The 23843-nt window shown below is 50.4% G+C and overlaps 1 long non-coding RNA gene across 7 annotated transcripts; it reads left to right on the top strand.

Annotated features, from left to right (window-relative positions):
* Nucleotides 1-93: 93 nt before the first annotated feature.
* On the top strand, nucleotides 94-19223 carry LOC141425639 (uncharacterized). Of its 7 annotated transcripts, none has more exons than XR_012450655.1 (5): nucleotides 94-276; nucleotides 1734-3897; nucleotides 4561-4780; nucleotides 6024-11062; nucleotides 11347-18358. It is a non-coding gene; the product is annotated as an uncharacterized lncRNA (long non-coding RNA). The 7 variants fall into 7 exon arrangements; XR_012450659.1 differs by lacking the exon at nucleotides 94-276 and having other exon boundaries at nucleotides 288-3897; nucleotides 6024-10176; nucleotides 10918-11062; nucleotides 11347-18360; XR_012450656.1 differs by lacking the exon at nucleotides 94-276 and adding an exon at nucleotides 5898-5941 and having other exon boundaries at nucleotides 288-3897; nucleotides 11347-18359.
* The last annotated feature ends 4620 nt before the right edge of the window (nucleotides 19224-23843 follow it).

Here is a 23843-nt window from a genome sequence, read left to right as displayed (position 1 = left end):
TTGCCCTGGAAGGTTCTTCCTGCACATGTCCACGTGGTGCACTGCTTCTCCTTGCTCAGGTCCCTGCTCCCCTCCCCCAGAGAGGCCTTCCTGGATCACTGCATTTAAATTACCTGACCTCCTCCCTGATCATCACTGTGGTCATCACCACCTGCCCAACAGACTTCTCTGTCTGTCTTTGTCCACCTTTCTGCTCTGGAATGTCACTCCACATGCAGGGACATTGTCTTCTGTCATGGTTGCACCCCCAGCATCTGGTTCCACGCAGAGCACCAGGTAGGTGCTTGGTAAATATCCTGAAGGAATTCTAGGCTTCTGTTTTGAAGAAAGATTGAAAGAGGCAAGATGAGTCCTCTCTTGAGGGAGGACAAGAAAGTGGTGGCCAGAGGAGGGGGCAGGCAGGGGTAGGCCATGTGGGAGCTCTGTCTGTCTGCTCCCTTCAAGGGGTCAGCAAAGGTGGGCAGGATGGAGGGTGGCTGCAGACAGGGTGATGTGCCTACTGCACCCCAAGTGCTACCCCAGGCCTAGCCCTGGCCCTCTCCCAGCTGGCCTGTTGCTGCTGACGGCCAGAAAAGTCTTTCTGGGCAGCCCCTTCTGGATTCCCCAGCGCAGGGCCTGCTTCATGGCGCCTCCCCCTAGTTTAGGAGGGATGAGGAGTCATCCAATTGCTACACAATAGGGGCCAGTTAAGGAAAATGGAGGCTGTCAATAGAGTGGAAAATTAGGCAGGCATTTAGCAGGCTGAGAGAGAAATCTGTCGATACTCGGAGCTCTTTATGAAATGTTATGAGAGCCAAGGAGGCCACGGTGTCGCAAGCATATGGGGCTTCCCTTTTCCCACCTGCATTTGTGGGGTCCCTTCTGTGCGCTCTGCACCCCACTGGGCCCTGGAGCACTGAGATCAAGGTGACCAGCTCTTGTCCTGTTAGGGCATGAACAGCTGGACTGGGAGGCAGCTGTGCACATGGGCATGGAACTGCAATAGGGTATCTGACTGTAGGGCAGAAGGTCCTCTATGGCTAGGGCCCTGGGCAAGGCCCTGAAGCTTCTGGAAGATTTCTTCCTCCTTCTTGGAGCTGTGGGAATCATCAAGCTCCAAGTTCAGAGCCTGGAGTAAATCTGCAGGTGTTCCTTCAATAACAATAACCTACTATTTATTATTATTATTATCATTATAATACAAGGACAAATGGACAAATAGCTCTGGCTGGGCACAGTGGCTCATGCCTGTAATCCCAGCTACTTAGTAGGCAAAAATCAAGAGGATTGAGGTTTGAGGCCAGCCTGGGCAAAAAGTTAATGAAATCCCCTTTCAATAACAAGCCAGTGTGGTGGTGTGCCCTGTCATCTCAACTTCTTGGGAGGCCAGAAGGAGGGTCACAGTCTGAGGCCAATCCTGGGAAAAAAATGAAACCCTACTTGAAAAATAACCTAAAGCAAAAAGGGCTGGTGAAGTGGCTCAAGTGATAGAGTGCCTGCCTAGCAAGCGCAAGGCTCTGGGTTCAAACCTCAGTAGTGTAAAAAATGTAGGCTCTGCAGTCAGGCAGTCTGACTGACTGTAACCATTTACCCAGCTCTGAGCCTCAGTTTCCCCATGGGTAAACTTGGTAGCTAGCCCCAGGCTCACAGCATCCTGGTATGGAGCTCAGTGCCAGACTGTGTAGGCGGTAGTTTGCTTGGGCTCTCATAACAAATGCCACAGACTGGCCGACTTAACAGACATTTTCTTACAGTTCTGGAGGCTGCAAGTCTAAGGTCAAGGTGTGGACGGCACTGCTTCCTCCTGAGGGCTGGAGGGAAAATCGCTGCAGGCCTTTCTCCCAGCATCTGGTTTGCACAGTTCTTGGTATTCCTTGTAGACTTCCCTGTGAATGTGGCAATCTTTTTATGAGGACACAGGAACCACCCTCCTCCCGTACTACCTCACCATAACTAATTACTGTAAGGAACTGCCAAACAAAGACTACGACACATGTAGAAAAGAAAGATTTATTGGAAGCACAGAGTCCTGGACTGCCCCTCTCGGGTTCAGAGTGCAGCAGCTTGGCTGGAATGGGTAGTGGGCTTTATAGGAGGGGCCACACTGCAGGGAGGGAGAGTGTTTCTGGTCTCCGATTATCTGTGATCACCAGATGGAATGGGTTGACATGCCTAGCTAGTTGAGAAACTGGAATTTCCTGAGGTTTTGCAAGCAGGGAAACAAGCAAGAGAGTTTTGCAAGCGGTCATAAATCAGGGGGGTCTGGTTTCCATGCTAGCCCATCCCAAGGATGCCAGGGACCTAACAATTACACCTGTAATGACCCCATTTCCCAACTAGGTCACACTCCGAGGTATTGGCAGTTAGGGGCTCAACAAAGGAATTTGGGGTGGGGAGGGGGACACAATTCAGCCCCTAACCCTGAATGTCTGCAGTGGTTATTGACTTCAGGGGGAGGGAATGCCCTGGGAAGATGGGAAGACGGAGGAGGCTTCCTAAGGGAGGGGTGCTGGGTGAGGGTTGGAGGATGAGGAGGGTGAGAGAGACAAGCAAGAGAGGACAGAGGCCACCCAGGCCTGGACTCATGGAGTCGAGGCCTGGGCAAAATCCAGCCATTAGGGCTCAGAAATAAGTCAGGCTGTTCAAAAGCTTATTTTGGTGCATGAAGTTATTTTTGTGCAGTCCAAAAATCAGGTGGACATTTGAGTAGCTTGTGGAGAGGTCAAATGAGGCTCTCATGTTAGTCTTGGGTTTCTCCCAGTCTGACAGTTCACGGTGGCCTTGAGCGTCTGGGAGAGAGGAAGGTCAGGTGAGAAGAGGGAGGTGGGACAGACGGTCCTGCAAGCTCTTCCCTTCTCTCACACCCCACTCCTCTGCTGCAACCCCCAAAGCCGCTAGGTCCTTGGGCAGTGGCCTGTGTGACCATGTTGTGATTGACTGTTGCAGAGGGCCAGGGTTTGGGGTGAGAAACAGCACTGAGGAGGAAGAGGGTACGGTGTCTACTTGCCCTTGTTTTAAGTTTATTTTTTAACATAAATGAATAGTCTGATTTTATTATGAGAATTCTGTAGTGTACAGTGTCCTTTGACCATGTTCACCCTCTTTAGTATACTCCTGTAACCCACCCCCCTCCTTCTTGAGTAGCAGTGAACTTGACCTCCTCAGACTGGGAAGGGAGCCCTGGGAAAGGGTCCCTGGCTCTCTGTCCCCTGCTGTGCCCCTCTGCCTTGCCATGCCCTGCCTGTTTCCATCCCATGCTTGGGTTCAAGAGGGCTGGGGGTGTGTGAAAGCTGTCAGGAGACCTGGTGGAGCCATGTCTCTGAGGCTAATGTGCCAATAACAGTGAACACATGGTGTCTCAGGTGGTCCCTTTGCAGAGCTGTAGGATGGAGCAGACCCTCAGGGGAGGAGGAAGGCTGGGACAAGCACAGGTGCACTCAGTGATGGAAATCCTCCTTCTCTTTCCTCCTCCCCCTCGATTTCTGGGTCTGGATTTGTCTTTAAAGGGGTAACCTGGGTGAGGCTGAGAAAGAATCCCATTGTGGGGAAGAAATGGGGGGGAAATTTCCCATCCCCAACCCCCCTCTTCTGGGGCTCACTTCCTTCAGCACCTTCCTACCTTCAGTTCCCATGGAGCATCCCAGAGGGCCCAGGAGCACCAGAAGGAGAGAAGGCTGTGGCTACCTTAAGCTGCCTCCCATGTGACACAGACTCACAGGAAGTGAGGCCCCAGCCACACCCTCCATTACAGGTATTTTTACTGCAGTGCCTCTCTTCCCACTAAGGAAAGTGGCTTGGCCTTCACTGACCCTGGCATCCAGGTAGAATGTAAATCGGGATGGCCTTGCCCCTGCCACATCAGCTGGGTCATCTTGGACAACAGACCACTCCCGACTGGGCTCCCTCCACTGCACTATGGTAGGATTTTCTATCATGCCTGCCTAAGATGGTGTGTGTGGTGTGTGGGGTTGTGGGAAAATCCCATGCGACTGGCTGCAGAAAAGCACCTTCTCACCTGGTCAGATGGAACTGGCCCATTTAGAAACAGCTAGTACACAGCCCAAGTTATCCCTTTGTGCCATCCTTTGAAAGTACCTTGAAATCTTCCCAAATTACAGCCCCCATAAACACGGGTCCTTTGATTGCTAATGAGGAGTTTCCCTACAGGTAGCCCTTCTGTCTTTGGAAATAGTCTCCCAGGTAGAGCGTGGCATGCAGTTTATTGGGGAATGTTCTTGGGAACAACACCTGTGTTGGAGTGAGGGAGGCTGAATGCACGACATGGGTGGTCACACAGATCCCATGCAGGTCCCCCAGGAGCTCTGAGCTGCGATGGTCCCGTAGGGAGGTCCCAGACAGAGGCAAGGGGGCCCTTGTGGGCTACTCAGTGGTTACTTACGCCCCAGGGAGAGACGTGGCTGTCATGGAGAGTCAGTGGAGGGCAGTTCTGAAGAGGCTGCAGCTGTGAGCTATGAATCGTGAGCTGTGAGTTCCACTCTGGGTGCTGGGGAATAAATCCCTGGCTCCTGCAGGGAGTCCGAGCAGTGCATCTGAACACTCACGCTGTGTGCCACTCCTCAGGTCACTCCGCGGGTCACCGCATGTGCCACTCTGAGGGCCTACACCTGCACGAGGATTTCATTACAGCACTCCTAAATGACAAAACTGGCCATCTATGTTCATCAGACATCGCTGGAAAAAAATGATGGTTTGCCCATAGGATGGAATTCTATGCAGCCAGGCACAGAAGCTGAGTGCTGGTGGGAGCAGTCCCCAAGGACACAGCCTAAAGGGACAAAAGGTAAAGAACAGTGTGAAGTATACACCAGGGTTTGCATTAAAATGGGGGGGATGAGAACATCACGCAAACACACTTTTGTGTGTGAATAAAGTATCTCTGGAAGATTCATAGGGTGCTGGTAATGTGGTTGTTTTCAGGTTGGGGATCTGGGTGACTAAGATCAGAGTAGAAGGAAACTTCACCCTGTTTACCCTTTTATATCTTCTGAATATTGAAACATGCAATTGTAGTCCCTATTTAAATTACAGCATATTACTTACTTAAATATGTTGAATTGAATACTGTAAAAGAATCCTCTGAAGAAGTTTCAAAGAAGGGGATGGGTCTTTAAGAGCCCAGCCACCAGAGTGAGTAGGTATTTTGGAGGCCAGAGGAAGCCCAGAGGTGATGTTCCCTGGCAGGGAGTGGGTGGTAGGCAGTAGAGGCAGTGAGAAGGGGAAGAAGGGGCTCTTTGCCATGTGTGAAGGCTCTGACCAAAACCAGACAGGCTTGTGTGACTTTAGGCAAGGTGGTCTACACTGAGGGTTTGTTGCTTCACCTGTGAAGTAGGGATAACAAAGCATGCCATTCAACGAGGAAGCAGTATGTGCTTGATGTATAGACAGACACGGATAGATATTTAAAATACAATGCTGAGATCAGGTATGGTGGCTCATGCCTGTAATCCCAGCTACTCAAGAGGCTGGAGATAGGAGGATCTCAGTTGAGGCCACTCCAAGACAAAAATGCAAGACTCTACCTGAAAAATAACTAAAACGAAAAAGGGCTGAGGGCGTGGCTCAAGTGGTAGAGCACTTGCCTAGCAAGCATGAGGCCCTGAGTTCAAATTCCAGTACTGTGGGGGGCGGGGTGATAAATACACACTAATATATATGTTGAGTAGGAAACAGAGACAGAATTAAGGTCCACAGCACACTATCATTTCTGGAAATTAGAAACATGCTCTCATGCAAGCTAATCCTGCAGGAGTAGACACGTGTTCAAGGACGTATGTCAATGTCGAGTACATGAGAACATGTGCTGGTCAGGGAAAGGAAAGAAAATGAAAGGGGGGAGCCTTACACAGACCGATGGACACACACGAGCCAAGGCTCTCACGCTGCTGTCCCCTCCCCAGATGAAGACCACAGGAGAAGGAGAGAGGCATGTCTGAGCGCACAGGTACTTATGTAAATATTTAAACAATCAGAATTCTCCCCTGGGTGGTTTATATCTCAGGCTTTATTCTTATTAACCTCCACAGAAACTCGGGGAGTATGTGAACCTTGGTCCCAAGAAAACACTGCTGACCACAGCGTCTGAGTTTACCTGCATCTGTCTGACTCCGAGGCCAGCCCACATTCTTTCCCCTCCGGTGGCCACAGGCCGCTCAATCTCTCTGCCAATGGAAGCCCTGGACTCGAGGTGTAGGAGTGCCTGAGAACAAAGGACAATGGCGGCTTCAGTGATAGGGACTTGAATGTGGCGTGCTCAGATGCAAGAGTCAGACACGATGAGGAGATACAGGAACAAAGTCTGTCTTTTCTCTCGCTGCTTTTCAGGATTTTCTCATTTTGTTTGGTGTTCTGCACAGTGGGTTTCTCTTAACAGGCCAGGCCCACCTTCAGAAGGCCAGTTCAGGACCACCAGGCCCTGGACTCACAGAATTCTGGCAGCCTTGCCAGGTGCCCGGGTGAGGCCGGTTCTGCGTGTCTTGTGTTTCTTAGCTCTATGAATCTATATTTTTTTAATCAGAAAGTGGAAAATGTCCAGCCATTCTATTCTCACTTCAAATATTTCATTTCCTTCCACCCCTGTCTTCCTCTGAGACTCAATTTAGCCTTTCCTTCTCCCATCACCTCTTTTGTGTGCTGTACTGCTGAATCGAAGGATGGCTTTCAGCTGTAGTCCCACGTCACCCTTTTCTTGGACATATCTAATTTGTTTGAGGCATCCACTGAGTTCTCTTTTATTATAAGATCAATTCAGTGCTTTTATAGAAATCTGTCTTGTTTTATTGGTTAATTGATTGATTTTGGCAGTACGAGAGTTTGAACTCAGAGCCTCATGATTGCTAGATGTGCACCCTACCTTTTGAGTCACTCCCCTAGTCCTCTTTTGTTTTAGTTATTTTTCAAATAGGGTTTCATGTTTTTGTAGTTGGAATCACAGGCATGAACCACCCATGCTCAGCTTGTTTGTTGGGATGGGGTATCACTAACATTTTGCCAGGCCTGGCTTCAGACCACAATCCTCCCAATCATCTCTGTCTTCTGAGAGTTGGGATTACAGGTGAGTTCCACTATGCTCAGCTTTTTTTTTTTTTTTTCCTGTTGAAAAAACATCCTTTTTTTTGAGGTGGGCTCTCGCTATGTTGTCCAGGCTGGCCTTGAATTCCTGAGTTCAAGTGTCTGCCTGACTCAGCCTTCCAAGCAGCTGGGAATTTTTGAGTCTTTTGTTGTGTGTTGTTGTATCCTTGCTGTTCCATGTTCTTGAAATGTTTTGCACACAGTTATTTTGTAACCAGTGCCTGGTAGCCCTAGCACTCCATGGGAGTGCCTCTGCTGTTTGTGGCTCTCACTCATGGTGGTTCATTAAGTGCTTGGTGAGCTTTGAGTTTTTATTTCACCTGAATCTGAGAGAATCCTGGGGGAACCCTAAGCCCAGTTTGTCCAGAGAATTCCCAGAAGCCAGGTGACACCAGCCACTGCGTCCCTGCTGCCAAGCAGGAGCTTTCCCTGCCTTCCCTAAGGTGATCCCCACGGGGGTCAGCTTGCCCCTGACTTTTCCGTCCCAAGCTCCTCCTCAGCAAGCGTGGTTTATTAAGGATTTGGGATTCTGGTCCCTCATGTTCCAGCATGTGTCCAGGTAGGTGGTCCAGGCAGGGTCCTGCAGGGGTCAGAGGTGACAGTTACCAAGGGCTGGGGTTGCAAGATGAGGAGAGGGGCTGCCAAATGAGCAAATTCCCAGACCTCTCCTGGGACTCTATGAGGTCTGGGGCCAGGCCCATGAATAGGCCCTACGCACACTCCCTGTACAGGTCATGTGATTGTCATGCTTGTGACATGTGTGAATCCACGATAGAAACTCTGGGCCACAGCAATCCAGCAAGCCTTCATGGAGGAAGCAGATCTGATCAGAGTTTCAAAGGAGCTGAAGAGGACAGAGACAAGGTCATGGCTTAGGCCGCCTGGTTTGTCCAGAGAGCAGAATCTTGTCAGCAAGATGAGAAGGCCAGATGGTAGAGGCCCCAAAATCTCAGACCAGGATTTTGGGCTTTTTCCTAGGCAATCTTGAGGGCCATTGAAAGTTCCTGGCTGGGGGGCGCGGTGCAGAGACAAGTGCAAAATGAAGGTTCAGGACACTCAATCAGGCAGCGGGGAGCCGGGTGAATTGTATTCCTCCAGTTACTGACTTACTCTGGAGAGTAATTAAGTCACGCTGTTATTTTAATAGAGTTGTGGGGTTTTTAGTAGAAGGAAGTGACTAAGTTAATGCTCAGTGTTCTGGGCTGTCAGCTCCTGGGCCTGGGGGAAAGGCTGAGCAGACGACTGTTGCAGCTTCCACGGGCCCCACACCCACCTGGAGAGGCTGCCTGAATTTCGTGGGCATGGGGCCCAGGGTCATGGCTATCAAGAGGAACCCGTGTGTTAAGGCCTGAGCTCCTGCCTTAGACTCTGAGATTCCAGAGGGCAGCCAGCTGTCACATATCCGGGCAAGGGACCCAGGATGCACCACCACAGCAAGGTACCTGGTAGCAATGAAAGTGTAGTTACAGCCTATCATGCTTATGGGACGATTTATGTCCTACCCTGCTTCCCTGGCAGCCTTGCCTTTCACCCGCCTCAAGCCCAAATGGTGGCTTTCTCCTGCTGGGATAGACAAGGAACCTGAGACACAGAGGGTTTGTGGGTTTGCCAGAGGCCACACAGCAACTCACAAGCAGAGCTAGGAGTTGAACCAAACTTCCCCGTGGCAGCCCAGGGTTCGGGCCACTTTGCTTCTGGTGGTGGACAAAATTGGGGAGAGTTTTTCTTGACAAGGGTGCTATTGACAAGAACCCTGGTATTTAAGGAAGCTGGGGTGGGGGGTGGCAGTTCTGATTCTCTGACTGCCGGGCAGGGGTTCTTGCTAGGTCCTGTCCATTCGTTCTCAAGAACAGCACTTCCTTGCAGTAAAGAGGACTTGAAAGTTGGCCTGCCACATACCCCCACCTCCACGCCACTACCCCTTCTCCATGCTGGATGTTACCTAAGCCTCAATGGATCCCCATTCAAATGTGAGGAGAGATGCTGCCACTGGGCAGATCCTTCTTACCCAACTCCACCAGTACCAGCGCCTTCTTTTCTCATGGAGAAGAAGTCCTTTCTGCTGTCTACCTGCTACTTCCATCCATTCCCAGAAAAAGCAAAGAGCAATGATCTCTCTTGTGTCTTGATAATCTTCATAGAGATTATTTGGGATCAGGGACCATTCCTATCCTAACATCTTCAGTCCCCACCTCGTGTAGACAGGACAACCATGGTGATGCACACCTGTAATCACAGCCATTCATAGATAGGAGGATTGCAATCTGAGACTGGCTCAAACAAAAACCTGAGACTCTATCTGAAAAATGAACTAAAAGAAAAAACGGCTGGGGACATGACTCTAGTGGTAGAATGGATTTTTTTGTTGTTGTTTTTTTACAGTACTGGGGTTTGAACTCAGGGCCTACACTTTGATCTACTCCACCAGCCCTTTCTTGTGCTGGGTTTTTTCCAAGATAGGGTCTCTCGGGGCTGGCTTTGAACTGTGATCCTCCTGATCTCTGCCTCCTGAGTAGCTAGGGTTATAGGCGTGACCACCAGTGCCTGGGCTCAAGTGTTAGAATGTTTTGGCTAGGAAGTGTAAGGCCCTGAGCTCTTCCTCCTCCCCCATGCCCACCTCCAAAGTGACAACTAGTCAAACTAGGAGCTCCGCTCACACTAGAAGTGACCTGATAGCAGGATTGGTGACACTTGAGAAGTAGGGCCATGCCTCTTGCCTCAAACCAGTGACTTCCTGAAGGCAGGGAGTCCTCAGATCATCTGCTCCCAGGGACAGGCTCTGTGCCTCCTCCCTCAGTCCAGAGCTCCCCAGTATTCTCTCCTCCTTGAAGTCCTCAGGGATACATAGACCGGAGGCACTTGGAGCAAAAACTGTCTTGGCACCGTCCCTGGCCTGGGCTCCTTGGATTTTCTCCCTTGTTAACCATTTACACTTTGCTGGGACAGCAGACTGGGAGGACGGTGGGAGGTTGGCTCTCATCAACAAGCGGCTGCCCAACGACTTGACCATGGCCAGTGGGTCCACATTTGCAGGCCTCCCCTGGCCTGTAGCAGGTGGTCTGGCACTGAGCCAGGACTGTGCTCCAGACTGGGTGCCCCAGATATCCTGTGAGTAGAGAGCCTTGCCCCTCACATTCTGGAGAGGGACAGAGCTCCCCAACCTCAGTGAGTCTCCCTGTATTAGGCCCACAGTAGCCCGGTCAGCCCGGTCATCCTCAGCCAGGATACCCAGTGGGCTCCCAGCATTCCTTGCTTGGGACAGTTGCCCAGGGGGAGTGTGGTGCCCGTCCAGTGCTGCAGAGAATGGAGGTCGGAGCAGCACCCACATCTCATCCTCTTGAGGCTCAAGTCCAACCATTTGCCTCTCTGGGCCTCTGTACCGGAGCTGGAGGCTGCGGGTGGGAAGGCAGTGTCGGCTGTGGTGCGCTCGGGGGGTAGTGCACACTGAAGAGGTCTCAGGTCTCACCCAGGCTGCTGGATCAGAATCTTCATTTTACCAGCTTTCAGATCCCAGGTGACCCATGAACATTCAAGGAGGCAAAGGCCTGGGCCTTGAGGTCCCTCCCACCTCTGTACTTAGAAGGTTCTGGAAGCTGACTCCAGGGATAGAATGAATGGAGAAAGCACTGAATTTCTTCATCTGGCTTCAGATGCCTCTCATCAGGGTTGGGGAGGGAAACTTAAACTGGGAAGGAGAGCAGTGGTGTGAGCCCCAGAGGGGAGAAGAGATACCCAATCCCAAAACTCCAGAGGCGGGTGGTGTGCAGGGCATGGGCTGGGTCTCCAGGGCCCCACTCCTCCCGTACGCTCGCGGGCTGCCTTTCTCTGAAGCAGGTTCCCCTCCACCAGACCTGACGCAGCCCCCCACTTCAGCAGCCCAGTGCCACAGACAAGACAGTCCTTCTGCCTGGACACAAGGACACTCGGGTGGCCAGAGACCCACATAGCTGGAGACATTGCCCAGCTTAGCATACCCCAGCCTCCCTGTGGCAAGGTAAGCATATATGTTCTGTGTGTTGTCCCTGGGGGAGAGGCCACCATGTCCATTCCGGCAGGCCTGAAGAGGTCATTACCAGTAGTCACAGCCTCTCCCTAAACCATCACACCAGTGGGGCCACCTGCTCCCAGCTCATTCCAGGAGACCAGGCTCCAGAAGGGGGTAGGCTCCAAGGTCCCCTGGGGGAAGGACACAACACTGGGGCACCTTCACTCATGCTCTCCATTGCTCCTGAGGTCACCTCTGTCCCTTGCCCCCGTTATGTTTGCCTGGCCTTCCAGGGACTCGTGGGAGACAGTGACATGTGCAGAGAGAGGTGGCCTGGAGCGCAGGAGCAGAGAAAAGGTCATGTCCTGGGAACAAGGGGCAGGAAAGCAGGACCCTTTCCAGGTCCTAAGGAGACCCTCCATTCCCTTCCCAAACACCTGGGCTAAAGCACATACCGAGTTCCTACTGTGTGCACTCAACCCAGGATCCTATACCTTAGATGTGTAAGACGGGGCCGCAGCTGTCCAGGAGACATCAACACAAGAGGGCTGGAACATACATGAACAGTGTACAGCTGGCATAAAGTCAGACACATCCGGGTTCCAACAATTTACAGCTGGGTTATAAACTCTCCCAAAACTCAGTACACCAATTTGGTTTTCCCACCCACCCGCAATTTGAACAGGGCTCAGCAAGGGAGCCCTAGGCTCTATGTGGCGCCAATCTGGACAGCCTGATTCACTTAAAGGTGACTCTCACATGGCTGGCAAGCTGGCACAGGCCACTGGCGGAGAGCTCAGTGGGTCCATGGACATGGGACCTCTGCAGGAACCTCCTTACGACGACCAGGGTTCCTCACTGCCCAGTGGCTGGGTTCCAACAACAAGTGTTTCAAGAGGACAAGATGGGTGTTTTTTTAACCTGGCCTCAGGATCACAGTGTTTAGTAGTCAGAGATGTGACAAAGGTCAATCTAGGTTCAAGGTCAGGGGATAAAGACTCTTGTTATAACTGGTGGAGTGGCCAGTTCTAGAAGAGCTTGTGAAAGGAGAGGTACTGTTACAGCTGTCCTTGGAAAATACAGTCTGCTACAACCTCTACTATGGAATACCATGCACTTGTTAGGAGATTTTTTAATGTATATTATCAAATGAAAACCAGTTATTAAACACTTATGAAAAATTCCATGTTCAGATTTGTAAGAAAAAAATACTGGATGGATATACATCTAGACACCAGCAGTCTTCCCTGTGATGTTTACCTTGTTTTTGTACTATTACACATTATCTAACTTTTTTGATGAGTAATGGATTATTTTCCTAACTAAAGAAACAAATACTAATTATTTCTATGCTGAACAAAAATTGACAACACAAAGGACACAATTAGGAAATAAATAGTATGAAACAAGCAAAGAACCCTAAGCAGAAGGGAATGGAATTCTGTGTGTGCACGGGGTGTGTGTGTGATGTGTGCACAGGTGTGTGTGTTGTGAATGTGCGTGTGTCGTGGCGTCCCAGGGGGGCTGTGATGCTCACGCACACTTTGGATAACACTTGTCCAGCTGGAAACGCTCCTGAGCTTCGGGAGAGCGACAGCTCGTCCCTACCTGAGTGGCCCTGTGCCTGTATTTCTGCCCCTCTCCGGCCCTGCTCACTCTGCAGGGGTGGGATGGAAGTTGTCCCCTCCCCCCTCCAGCTCCCGGATGGCTTTTCTTGGTGCCCATAACAGAAGTTGAAGGAACTGGGTGAGGAAAGTAAGCAAGAAAGATGCTTCCTGAACTCACAGAAGCTGAGAGGGAGGCGGAGATTCCCAGCTGGAATGGCAAAATCCTCTTCAGATGGAGATGACGGTGTGACATTAAAACTTCAAGTTCAGCTGTATAGACACTGGGGTAGCCCAGCCATCTTCTTCAAACTTTGATATTTTCATTTTCATTCAGATCAAAATACTTTCTTCTTAAGGTTTCCTTTCTGATCCAGGGATCACTTAGAAGTTTGTTGTTTAAGTTCCAAGTCTTTGGAGATTTTCAGGTATCTTTCTGCTGTTGGTTTCTAGTTTAATTGTTATGGTACAACTGTCAGCACTGCTACCACACCATTGTCTGAGCCAGAAAAAGGGGAAAACCCAGGAGAGGATTTCCCCTCCTTTTACCAAGCAAAAGGGTCTCCTTTCCTACCCCTTGGAGCAGAAATTGAGAGTTTCTCACTGAGCTGTGTATACTTTTTTTCTTTTTTTGGTTTGGTGGTGCTGGGGTTTGAAATCAGAGCTTCATGCTTGCTCTACCACTGAACCACTCTACCAGCCCTTCCTTCTGTGTGCTTCTGAGTGAGTCCAGGGCAGTATCAGCAGGGTAAAATTTCTAGTTCTTCCTTAATCTGTGTCATGGTTTGAATATGAGGTGTCCCCTAAAGGGCTCACATGCTGAAGGCTTGTCCTCAGCTGACAATGCTTGTGAGAGGTGATTGGACCATGGGGTGCTATTTGGAGATGGGCCTGGAGGGGGCGGGGCCTGGTTGGAGGAAGTAGGCCACTGGGCATATCTGGTCTCTCTCTCTCTCTGACTCTCTGCTTCCGGCTGCTATGAGGTGAGCAACTCTACTCCACCATGATGTTCTGTCTTCCTCTGGCCTAAAGCCAACCACAGACTGAGGCTTCTGAAACTATGAGCCCGAATAAACTCTTCCTGCTTTAAGTTGCTTTTCTCAAGTATTTACGTCCCAGAGCTGGAATATGACGAATGCAATCCACCTGCCTCTGGTATCTGTCCCATGATTTCAGGATTTACAATTTCATGCAGTAAGCCACAGTGGGGGCATGCTGACTGCATTTCTTGAGAGCTAGAACCTAAATTCTCATAAAGGAGGAAAAGCCCAACTTCTTTCTCTGGTATCTGAAATTCTTCCATTAGCAAACTCCATTGCAATGGTAGTCATCTTGTCAGTCTACTTCTAGATGACCTTGCCTTTGAACTCATCCAGCAGCCACCCCAAGGCACAAGCTGTCACAAACACACAGATGCAGGCACTTAGGCCTTTTCCTCCCTACTCAGCCCCTTCTACACCCTCCTGTGTATCCAAAGGGACCCTCCCCCTCCGCCATCCTTGAGACAAAACTTCTCAGCAAACAACTCTACATCTCCCTGACAGGTGGCAGGAGTGGTGGGCCCAAGTCCATACCTTGGAGAGCTTCTGCCACTCTCTTGGAGAGGAATGAGAAGGAGGGAGCTATGTATCACTGAGTCTATGGGCAAGACTTCTCACCTGCTGTGTTAGGGTTTTGAGATGCTGGGATGGAACCCAGGACCCATGCTTGCTAGGCAAGTGCTCTACCCCTGAGCCCCACCCCAGACCCACCTTGTCATGTTGTAATTGCCTGTGTGCTTGTCTGTTGACGTGTCTGTCTCCATGTCTGGGGAACTGTGCCTGGCAAGTCAACAGAGGAATGAGGAATAGATGCCCAAATGGGTTAATAGGATCTAATCCTTGAGGCCAACCTGGGGGAAAGTTAGCAAGCAAGAAGTCATCTCAACAAATAAACAAGCCGGATACGGTGGTGCACACTTGTCATCCCAGCTACTCAGGAGGCATAGGGAGGAGGATTGTGGTATGAGGTCAGTCCCAGGCAAGAAAGTGCAGGCTACTGTCTAAAAAATGACTGCGGGCCTGGGTCACGTGGTAGAGAACCTGGCCAAAGAGCATGAGGCTCTGAGTTCAAACGCCAGTACCGCCAAAAAAAAGATCTCTTCCTTGGCCTTTGGCACTCCCACTTTGCCTTCCCCACTCCTCTTTTCTTGCCTGTTGGGGGCTATATAAGTTCGCTTTTATCAGGACTTCTCTATGTGACAGACATTTAAGATTTAATTTTTCATTTAGTCCCCCAGGAGAGAGGTAGCATTCTTCCCTTTAATTAAAAAACGGAGATTAATCAATTTGACTAAATCACATAATAAAGTGGGAAAACCAGGATTTGAACCCACAACTTTTTGTTCTGGTTGCTTAAATTCTGGAATTGCTCCTTGCTTTTTCAATCTCTGTGCTACCCCTGAGGCCTGGGCCATGGCAGACCCTGTTAATTATCCCCCCAAATCCATCCTCCTCATACTGATAATCTGAGCAGTCACCTGGGCCATCTGGAATAAAGACCAACAATTTCAGCCTCTTTTGCAGCTATCTGTGACAATGACATAAGTCACGTGAGCTTCTGTGGAGTGTCCCTAAAGGGAAGCGGCACTACCTTCCTTGTTCCTTCTTTATGTTGGCTGGAATGTTGATGGCACTCACTTTTGGGGTGCAGCAGCTACATTGGGCCATATAGGGAGGATGGCCGGGCAACGAGACAGAAGGACCTAGTTATCAACCCTGGACTGGTACCCCAGACATCATTTTCATTTCAATGGAGCCCATTATTGGGATTTTCAATCTGAACTTAGTCATACTCACTGCTACCCCTTACCTGGGTGACCACAGAGTTTCCCTGTATCTTCCACTGTGACCTAAGCTATCCTAGAAATCCCTTCATCTTTAAACACTACTTTTTCATATTTTTATCCAACTCATGAACCTTAAGTGGCTCCCTATTTCCTACTGAAAATATTTCAAACGCAGTAACCTGACAGTCAAGGCCACACTCTAAGCTGGACTTACCTTGTCACCACCCAACTCTGTGCTGAGCAGACTGACTTCCCTGTTGTCTCTATCACGCAGTCTGTTAGTCAGGCTGTGCTGGCTGCTGTAAGAAATAACTCCAGAATCTCAGCACCTTATCACAACCAAGGTTAACTGCCCATTCATGTCACAATCCAAGGGAGAGTTTCACCCCATACAGTCATTCAGGGCTCCATGGTCTCTCCAGCTGGTGATATGACCACCATCAAATTGCAACCTCCAAGGCTTTTGTGTAAGGGGAAGAGAATGTGGAGAACCATGCAAAAGGATTTATAGGAAGACAAAAATCAGCACTGAGTACCTTCATCTACTTCTGTGTCCAGAACCCAGTTACGTGACCTGACTGAACTGCAAGGGACCCTGGGAAATGTAGTCTTTCTGCATGTTAAGAGAAAAGACATAGCCTTGTTGAGTGGATAACATAGTCTCTGTCACACATGCCTTCCTCTGAACTCTGAGCCTTTCAGTTTGATCCCTGGAGTACTTTCCTTTTAGTCCCTGCCAAATCTTCCTTGTTCTTGGAGGCCATACTCTATCCCAGTCATCTCTTTGAAGGCCTCCCTGACTGCTTTGTCATCTGAATGAATAACCATGGAATTGCCTGAAACTCAACTTGTCACAGGGCTGCCCTGGCCTCAGTGTGTTTGATGTGTGCAGGGCTGGATGGAGCTGCAGGACACTCTGAGATCTCCAAGGCCATGGCTTATTACACATTTTCAAATCCTGTTTTCTGGAAGTGAGCATCAAGAGGAATGGGATCCCCTGGAATGTAATGGGTACAGTCAGAACCTAACACATCTCTGTGATATTCTTGGCAAGGATGCATAACTTGAATTAGACCATGAGGAAAAACATCAGATGAATCTGAATGGAGGGACATTCTACAAAACAACTGGCCTGTCATCTTGAAATATGTGGAAGTTATCAAAGCCCAGGAAAGATGAAAGAACTGTTTTTGAGTGGAGAAAGTTGAAGCAACATGACAACCAAACACCACACGTAATCCTGGACTGAATCCTTTTGCTGGAAAAGACGCCAGAGGCACCACTGTCAGAACTGGAGTGGGGCCTGAGGATCAGAGGAGAGTGACACAGGAGGAGGCCCCTGTGTGGGGGCATCCACACTCAAGTGTTTGGAAGTCAGGGGGCAGCTGGTCAGCAACTTATTTCAAATGGTTCGGAAAACAAAAGTTCTTTGTACTCTCCTTGCAACTCTTCTGTGAGTTTGTTGTTCAAAGTAAAATAAATAAATAAATAAAACATCTACTGATAGAAAATGTCAAATCTCAAAGCACAAGCACATTTCCCAGTCAAGCCTCCTCAGCCTCCCCCAGCCCAGCCCCAGTCATTTCCACACCTGTGGGTTGCTGACACCGTGGCATTTCCCCCTCTTCCTTCTGCAAAGGACCCCAATTTTGTCAAGGTTTTATCAGTGTGCCCAGTCCTAGAGGACGAGTCACTGCTCTGAGCCAAGCAGAGCAATTGCACTTCTCTGCCAATCACTGGAGTTCTAATTCCAGGTAATGAGGACTTCCAGATCAATCTTCATCCTAAAAAAAACAAGAGTGCTGGATAAAATATATTTGAAGAAATAAAATTAAAAGCTTCAAAAAATGAAAAGGTAGGAGGAATAGCAAGCTAGCATTGGGCCTCAAACTTGGACCAGAGAGGTGGGCACCGAAGATGTCTATCCTGAGGTTACCTGCAAACGTTGCTCCTGGCTGCACTCAGGGAAGACTGGAGGCAGAACAGGGCAGGAGGGGGAAGAAGAATGATTGGCTAAATTCACAGGGTGCAAGCCTCTCCTCTCCCAGCCCCTGGGCTGCAGGGCAGATGGGCTTCAGAATTAGGACGTGAAGCCACTCACTCGAAGCCTCTGCTCCTCCCCTGACAGGATTTGACAACATTCCTGGATCCTTTTTTTTTTTTTTTTTTTTTTTTGATGCTACCAGTGTTGGAACTCAGGGCCTTACACCTTGCCAGCCCTTTTATGAGATAGGGTCTCATGAACTATTTCCCCAGGCTGGCTTTGAACTATGATCCTCCTGATCTCTGCCTCTCTAGTAGCTAGGATTGTAGACATGAGTCTCATTTGTTAATGTGAGAAGTAGGTGGTGGAGGGGGTGAATTCAACTCTGATGTATTGTAAGAATGTTTTTAAATGTAACAATGTACTCCCAGCACAATAATAAAAGCAAAAAAAAAAAAAAAGAAGTAGGGAGATAGATCCAGCCTGCCTGTGTCCCACAGTCAACAGAAGGATGGGCTGAGGGCACCTTTTACCCGGCAGAAGCCTCACCTCCTGCAGACGCCTTCCAGCCTTCACCTCATTTATGTTAATCCTCAGAACCCTGTCCCCAGGAGGGAGGTGCTATTAATACCTAGTTACACAGAAATGGTGACTTCATTCAGCTCTGTCCAACTCAAAGCATTGCCTTTCTGAGTCCTCCCCCATCCTTAAAGCAGTTAGTACATGGGTAGGTAGATGGGCAGCGCTGTAGTACAGGAGGGTAGTAGCAAGCAGGGTGGACACTTGCAGGAGGCAGGGAAGTCCAGGCCCTGAAGACGGAGTGGAATTAGAAACAGATGGAAAACCAAATATCCTAGAACCTCAGAACTTGGAAGGGAGCAGGGGAGTGGCAGGAGTTGGGAACTGGGGCTGGGATTAGAAGGGGGCCAGTGGATGTAACTTTGTGGTGGGGGAGGGGCAGGGCAGCTCAAGGCCAGAGGACTGAAATGTGCCCCAACTCTGTTACTCAGCAGATTACTTAACTTTTCTGGGCCCCAGTTTTTCCCTCTGTAAACTAATAGTACACATCTCATGAAATTGCGCTAGAATTAAATGAATCTTAGAGTATTAAGGGGGGTGAATCTGATCAAAGCAAGCTATAGAACATATATAGATATATCACAATGAAGCCTCTTGCTATTATTAATGTATGCTAATAAAAATATGGAAAAATTAATAAATACTCCCCCCCCCTCATTATCAGAAGGAATTCATTCCAAGACCCTGAGTGGGTGGGTGTCTGAGATGGAAGACAGTTGAAGGCTATGCATTGTTTTTCCTGTCTACACATACCTATGATAAAGTTTAATTTATAAATTAGGAATAGGAAGAAATGAACAACTAATAATGAAACAGGACAATTGTGACAACACACTGTGACAACAGTGATGGGGATGTAATCTCCCCCTCTTGAAGGAGTCAAGACAATAATTATTTTGGGCCACAGATGACAACGCAGAAAGAGGGGAACGCTGTACATGATAAATGTCACAGCTTTCCTTCTGTGTCCCCCTGCAGATTCCTTTGGCCACTCTGGGGTGCCCCAGAGCTCCGGGACGGGTCCCATCTCTGCCAGCCTTGATCTCGCTGCTGAAGGTGTCCATGGCCCCTGGACCTCCCCCAACCTCTCGCCGACCCCAGCCCTCCTTTTTCCTCCCCCCTGTATGTGTGGTAATAAGAGCGATAAGAACCAGCAGCTTCAATTAAAACCGAGTCGCTTGAACAATAATGGAAAAGTAATTGAGCTAAATTGAAATGTAATTGGGGGGAAAAAAAACCAAGCTGGGGGTAGGGGCCTCTCCACCCTCCCGCTCCAAATCTCCTTATCGCTGCCCATCCCTCTGGGGACTCCATTACTTCTCAGCCCCAGTCCCCACAGGCTCCGCCCTTTCTCCCTGAGGCTCCGCCTTTCCTCGGCTCCGCCCCGTTGGCCTTGACGGCGCTTCTCAATCAGGGGCAACCTGGCGCACAATCAATGGTCTGCGGGTGACTCGGTCGTCATGACTGGGGGTGGAGGGCGGGAGATACTGGCCTCTAGGGGTGGAGGCCCCAGTGCACAGGACGCCCCCCACCCCCAAAGAGCGATGCAGCCCGCAGGCAGTCGTGCTGAGATTCAGTCTCACCCAAGGCTCTGGCTCCCTCTTCCCCTCCCAGCGTCAAGAAGGTGCCTTGTGTGTCCCCTGCAAACCCCAAGCTCGACCCTCAGCCCAGAGAAGAGTGGCTGTCCTTGATTCCTGGGGGCTTCATACATCCTGTCCCCTTCGTACATCCTGTCCCCTTCCGCCCTATGTGTGTGCGTGGCGGGTCTCACCTCTCACTTCCCTCCTCTCTTCCTCTTTCTTTTTTTCCCTCCCTCCTCCCATTGCCTTGCAAAGGCCCACCCACGGGGAGACCAGGCTGAGGAGTGGACAGGAGGGCCTCTCAAGGGTCCCTACCTGTCCCCAGTACCCCAAAAGTCCTCAGAGCCTACTCCTTGGAGAGACCATTCTGGGTGCCAGAATCACCAGGTCCTAGGACATGGAAGGCTGAAGTGTCTTTATACATCACCCTGCTAGGTGGGAGCAGGCCCAGGAACCGGATGTGCTCATGGCTGATGGGCAGAGCTGTGGCCACCTTGACCTCCATCCTCCTGACTGTGCTCCAGCCATTGCTCAGGCCACCTCACATGAGGATGAGGATGGAGGAGCTTCTCCAGGATCTCAGATCTTCTGCAGTGTCCACACTTGAACTTGTCCTTGCCATCCTCAGAAGCCAGGCCTCTCCATCTCCTTCCTGCCCCGCACCCGTCCCACCCCCTTCTCCAGGCTCCGGAGTGTGACTTCAGCAGGGACAAGGGTCTAGGGGGAGGGGAGTGGGAGGTGCCAGTTCGGGCTCCCGATAAACTCAGAAGTCAGCCGGCGTGAAATGAAGAAATATGGCTCTCGGTAAATATTTATTTTCTATCAGAAATTAGCAAACCAAATGTAATTAAAAACAGCTGTGTGTGCCTTCTCCACTCCCACCCTCAACCTCAAGTCTAGAAAATGACATCTCGGAATAGTGAGTCCTAATTAGCAGGCTGCCCGCTGTTGTGGAGTCACCTCCCTAAGACGCCCCTGACGTGGCCAGCGCCTGGAGTGAGCCCTGCCAGACCCACACAGGACTGAAGGGGACAAGTGAGAACGAAGTAGACTCCACATCGGTGAGTCCGGATGGGGGAAGCTGAACACCACCCAACCTCCATCTGTGTCACTCACCCCCACGGAGGCCACAGGGGCTGCTGGGTGAGGACACTGGCTCAACTCCCTCACTTTCTAGCTGTGTCCCTTTCATTCTTGGGGACCTTGGTTTCCTTATTTGTAAAATGGGATTGTGACTCATCAAAAAATATAGAAAGCTCTCCTATGGACAGGGTTGTGACCTAAACCGACAACATGGCCTCTCACAGCAACCTCATAGAGGCCACCAAAAGTGCCTGGCACAGTGGTTACTCAGTCCTCGAGTGTCCTCCCCCAGAGCCTCCATCAGACACCCAAGCTAACAGGTGTCCTGGCTGTGCTGGGTAGTGGTTACTCTGCTTTGTGCTACATCCTGTTCCCCCAGGTGGCTCGCTAAGTCTAAGCCCCATGCTGCCTGGGGGCAGGCTGAGATCCCACCCACTGCGTTGTTCCTTCCCTTAGCCCAGGCTGTGGCTTGTGTTGTTCAGTAAGTAGCTGAGAGCCATATTTCCAGAAATGCTGTTTCTCCTGTCAGCACTTCTACTTAAGCCACAGTGGCCCAGGCCCAACCCTGCTTAGTCTCTACACCAACCTTTCTGACCAAGTTTCATCACCTTCTGCCATTGTCACTGATCAGATATGTGGAGACACGCCTTCCCTTCCCACTTACCTACCCTGAATGCACTGGTCCTGCTTCCAATTGCTTTCTCTCTAGAGCAGCCAGAACTATCCTACTATTGCTTGCAAACGCCACCTCCTCTAGGAAGCCTGCCCTGTTTGCTGCAGCACACTCAACATGGCCTCCTGGATTTGGCTGCACCTTATCTCTGTGCACTGTGTTTTGGACACTGCACAGACTACCTGGTATGAGGAGTTCCATGTCACATGTCCAAGCTCTTCCACTGGAGCCCCTCCACCAGCCCTGTTTTGTGTTGAGTATTTTCGAGAGAGGGTCTCATGAACTATTTGCCTTAGGCTCACTTTGAACTGTTATCCTCCTGATCTCTGCCCCCCAAGTAGCTGGGATTATAGGCGTGAGTCACAGGTGCAGGCTTCCCTGGGATTTTTGAAACCCGAGGTGGGAAAGGACCAGCAACTTTCTGATGAACATGTTATGAGATGTGAGGGGGAGAAGCAGTCGCTGCTTGCAGCCATATTGCCTACCCTTGGAGGGAGAGAGTCTGAGGGACTCACCTCAATCCACAAAAACACGGATATCAGAAGAGGGGAGAGTTCTGGCGTGTGTCAGTCCTGGGATCCGGTTGCCTCCGAAGTGCTCCAGCCTGCCCATCCCTCCCTTCTCTGACTCTGAGACGCCTTCTGAATCCTTCCTTGTGCCTTGTGATTCAGTCACTTAAGCCAGACCTCTTTCATCTACTTCCCATGAAGTCCTGACCAACACAGAACTCCCAGCAAGCTATCTTTCTTCCCTCTGCTGGTGACAGAGGCAAGGGAGGGCCTGGATGGAAAAGGGAAGGTAGGGGGACCTCTAAGCCTCTCCTAAGGGCACTTCCTGTTTTCCTTCCTCACAAAGAAGATCATGAAAAGAGACATCTGCCTCAAAGAAGGCAATTAGTGCTCCCGAGAATTTTCTAACAGCCAGGAGCAGGGGGCTCGGGAAAGCTGGAGTGGGGAGTGGGTCATATGGGGACCTGAGGCCCCAAGGCCCCTCTGCAAGCACTGACTCATATCAAGGTGGCTGGGAGGACCGGGGGAGGGGGTGTATGGAGGAGGGAGCAGCTTACTGTCTGGCCACTGTTTCAATACTTTCTCCAGACTGCTCATGGAAAATTGCCTCTCTAATTGGCTCTTGTCTCAAGCAAGCTGTAATGAGGCTAAACTTCATTCCCAGGGTGCTTAAACACCCGTGAGCCTTGCTGGATGTCATCTGCAGCCCCTGCCACAGCCACTGTCCCCATCACAGGGCTGCAGCTAGGTTTGGGGGAGGGGAGAACAAGCCTTACCCTGCACTGAACTCAGAAGCCCAGAGACAGTGTTCTAAATCAGATGACATGGGGGAGCTTGGTACAGGGCTTGCGGCAGGGAGCCCCAGTCTTAGGGGGACACAGCCCTGTCCTCAGGGAGCCCCAGTCTGAGGAGAGACATGGCCCTGCAGCCCCAGTCTGAGGGGGACACAGCTCTGCCCTTAGGGAGCCCCAGTCTGAGGGAGACATTGGCCCACCTTTAGGACACCCCAGGCCAGGCTGTGCAAGGAAGGCCCAGTTTCTACCCTAGAACCTCCTACCCTGAGGTGGAGACCTTACCCTGGCTGTCGAAAACCCTGAGTTTCGACATACTGCTCCCCACACACTTATCCATCACCAAGTAGCTTTTGAGCCCAAGATTGAGTCATGAGGAAAAACAACTCAATTCCTTGTTCTCCTGGACTCACATTTCAGCAGGAAAAAGATTCCCCCGACTCCAAAACCACTCCTCGAAGCTTTCAGTCTAGAGATGAGACACAGACACACTGCCTTGCAGGAGAGGCTGGTGTAACCCATGGGGTAAAATTAAATTCCTGCCTCAGAGAGTCCAAAATGGAAATCTGAATGAGATGTTTTTAGCTTCCTGTACAGCAGGAGTTTCAGTGAGGCGAGCGACCTCCTCCCGAGGGTGGTGTGCAGATAGACACAGGCTCCTTCTGGCCAGTTCCTCCACCATCCCCCAAGGGGAAAGAGCCCCAGTCGCCTACAGGCTCTCTGGTGTCACCTCCACCACTCTCTCCCACACCCTCTGGAGAGAGCCTGGCTACCTGGTTCCCCTTGATCCAAGTGAGGCTGGGAGCAGGGGAACCTGGGTGCCCTGTCCGTTGGGACCCCATTTCCATCAGCATGGATTTGGGTTGTCACTAGCTCTCCACTCCTGTGTGAGACTTGATTGTGCTTAGGATGCAATGAGGCTGTGAGTGCCTGCAGGACATGACTCCTGTCTGTCCCTAGGCGGTCTCCACCCCTGGCACGGCACTGACCATGCAAAACACCTCTTGGCTCCTGGGTTGATTCAGAGATGGGGAGGTAGTGTTAATGGAGGTGTACTGATTCACAACGAGCTTAGTGGCTTAAAATCAGAACCACAATATTCATTCCCAATTTCGTCATCAGCTCCTTGGACTGGGCTCTTACCTGGATCACTCGCTCAG

This window comes from Castor canadensis, chromosome 8 (assembly GCF_047511655.1).
Source record: "Castor canadensis chromosome 8, mCasCan1.hap1v2, whole genome shotgun sequence".
Lineage (NCBI taxonomy): Eukaryota > Metazoa > Chordata > Mammalia > Rodentia > Castoridae > Castor > Castor canadensis.
Note: the sequence above shows the minus strand (reverse complement) of the source record. Positions and strands in the feature narration are given on the sequence as shown.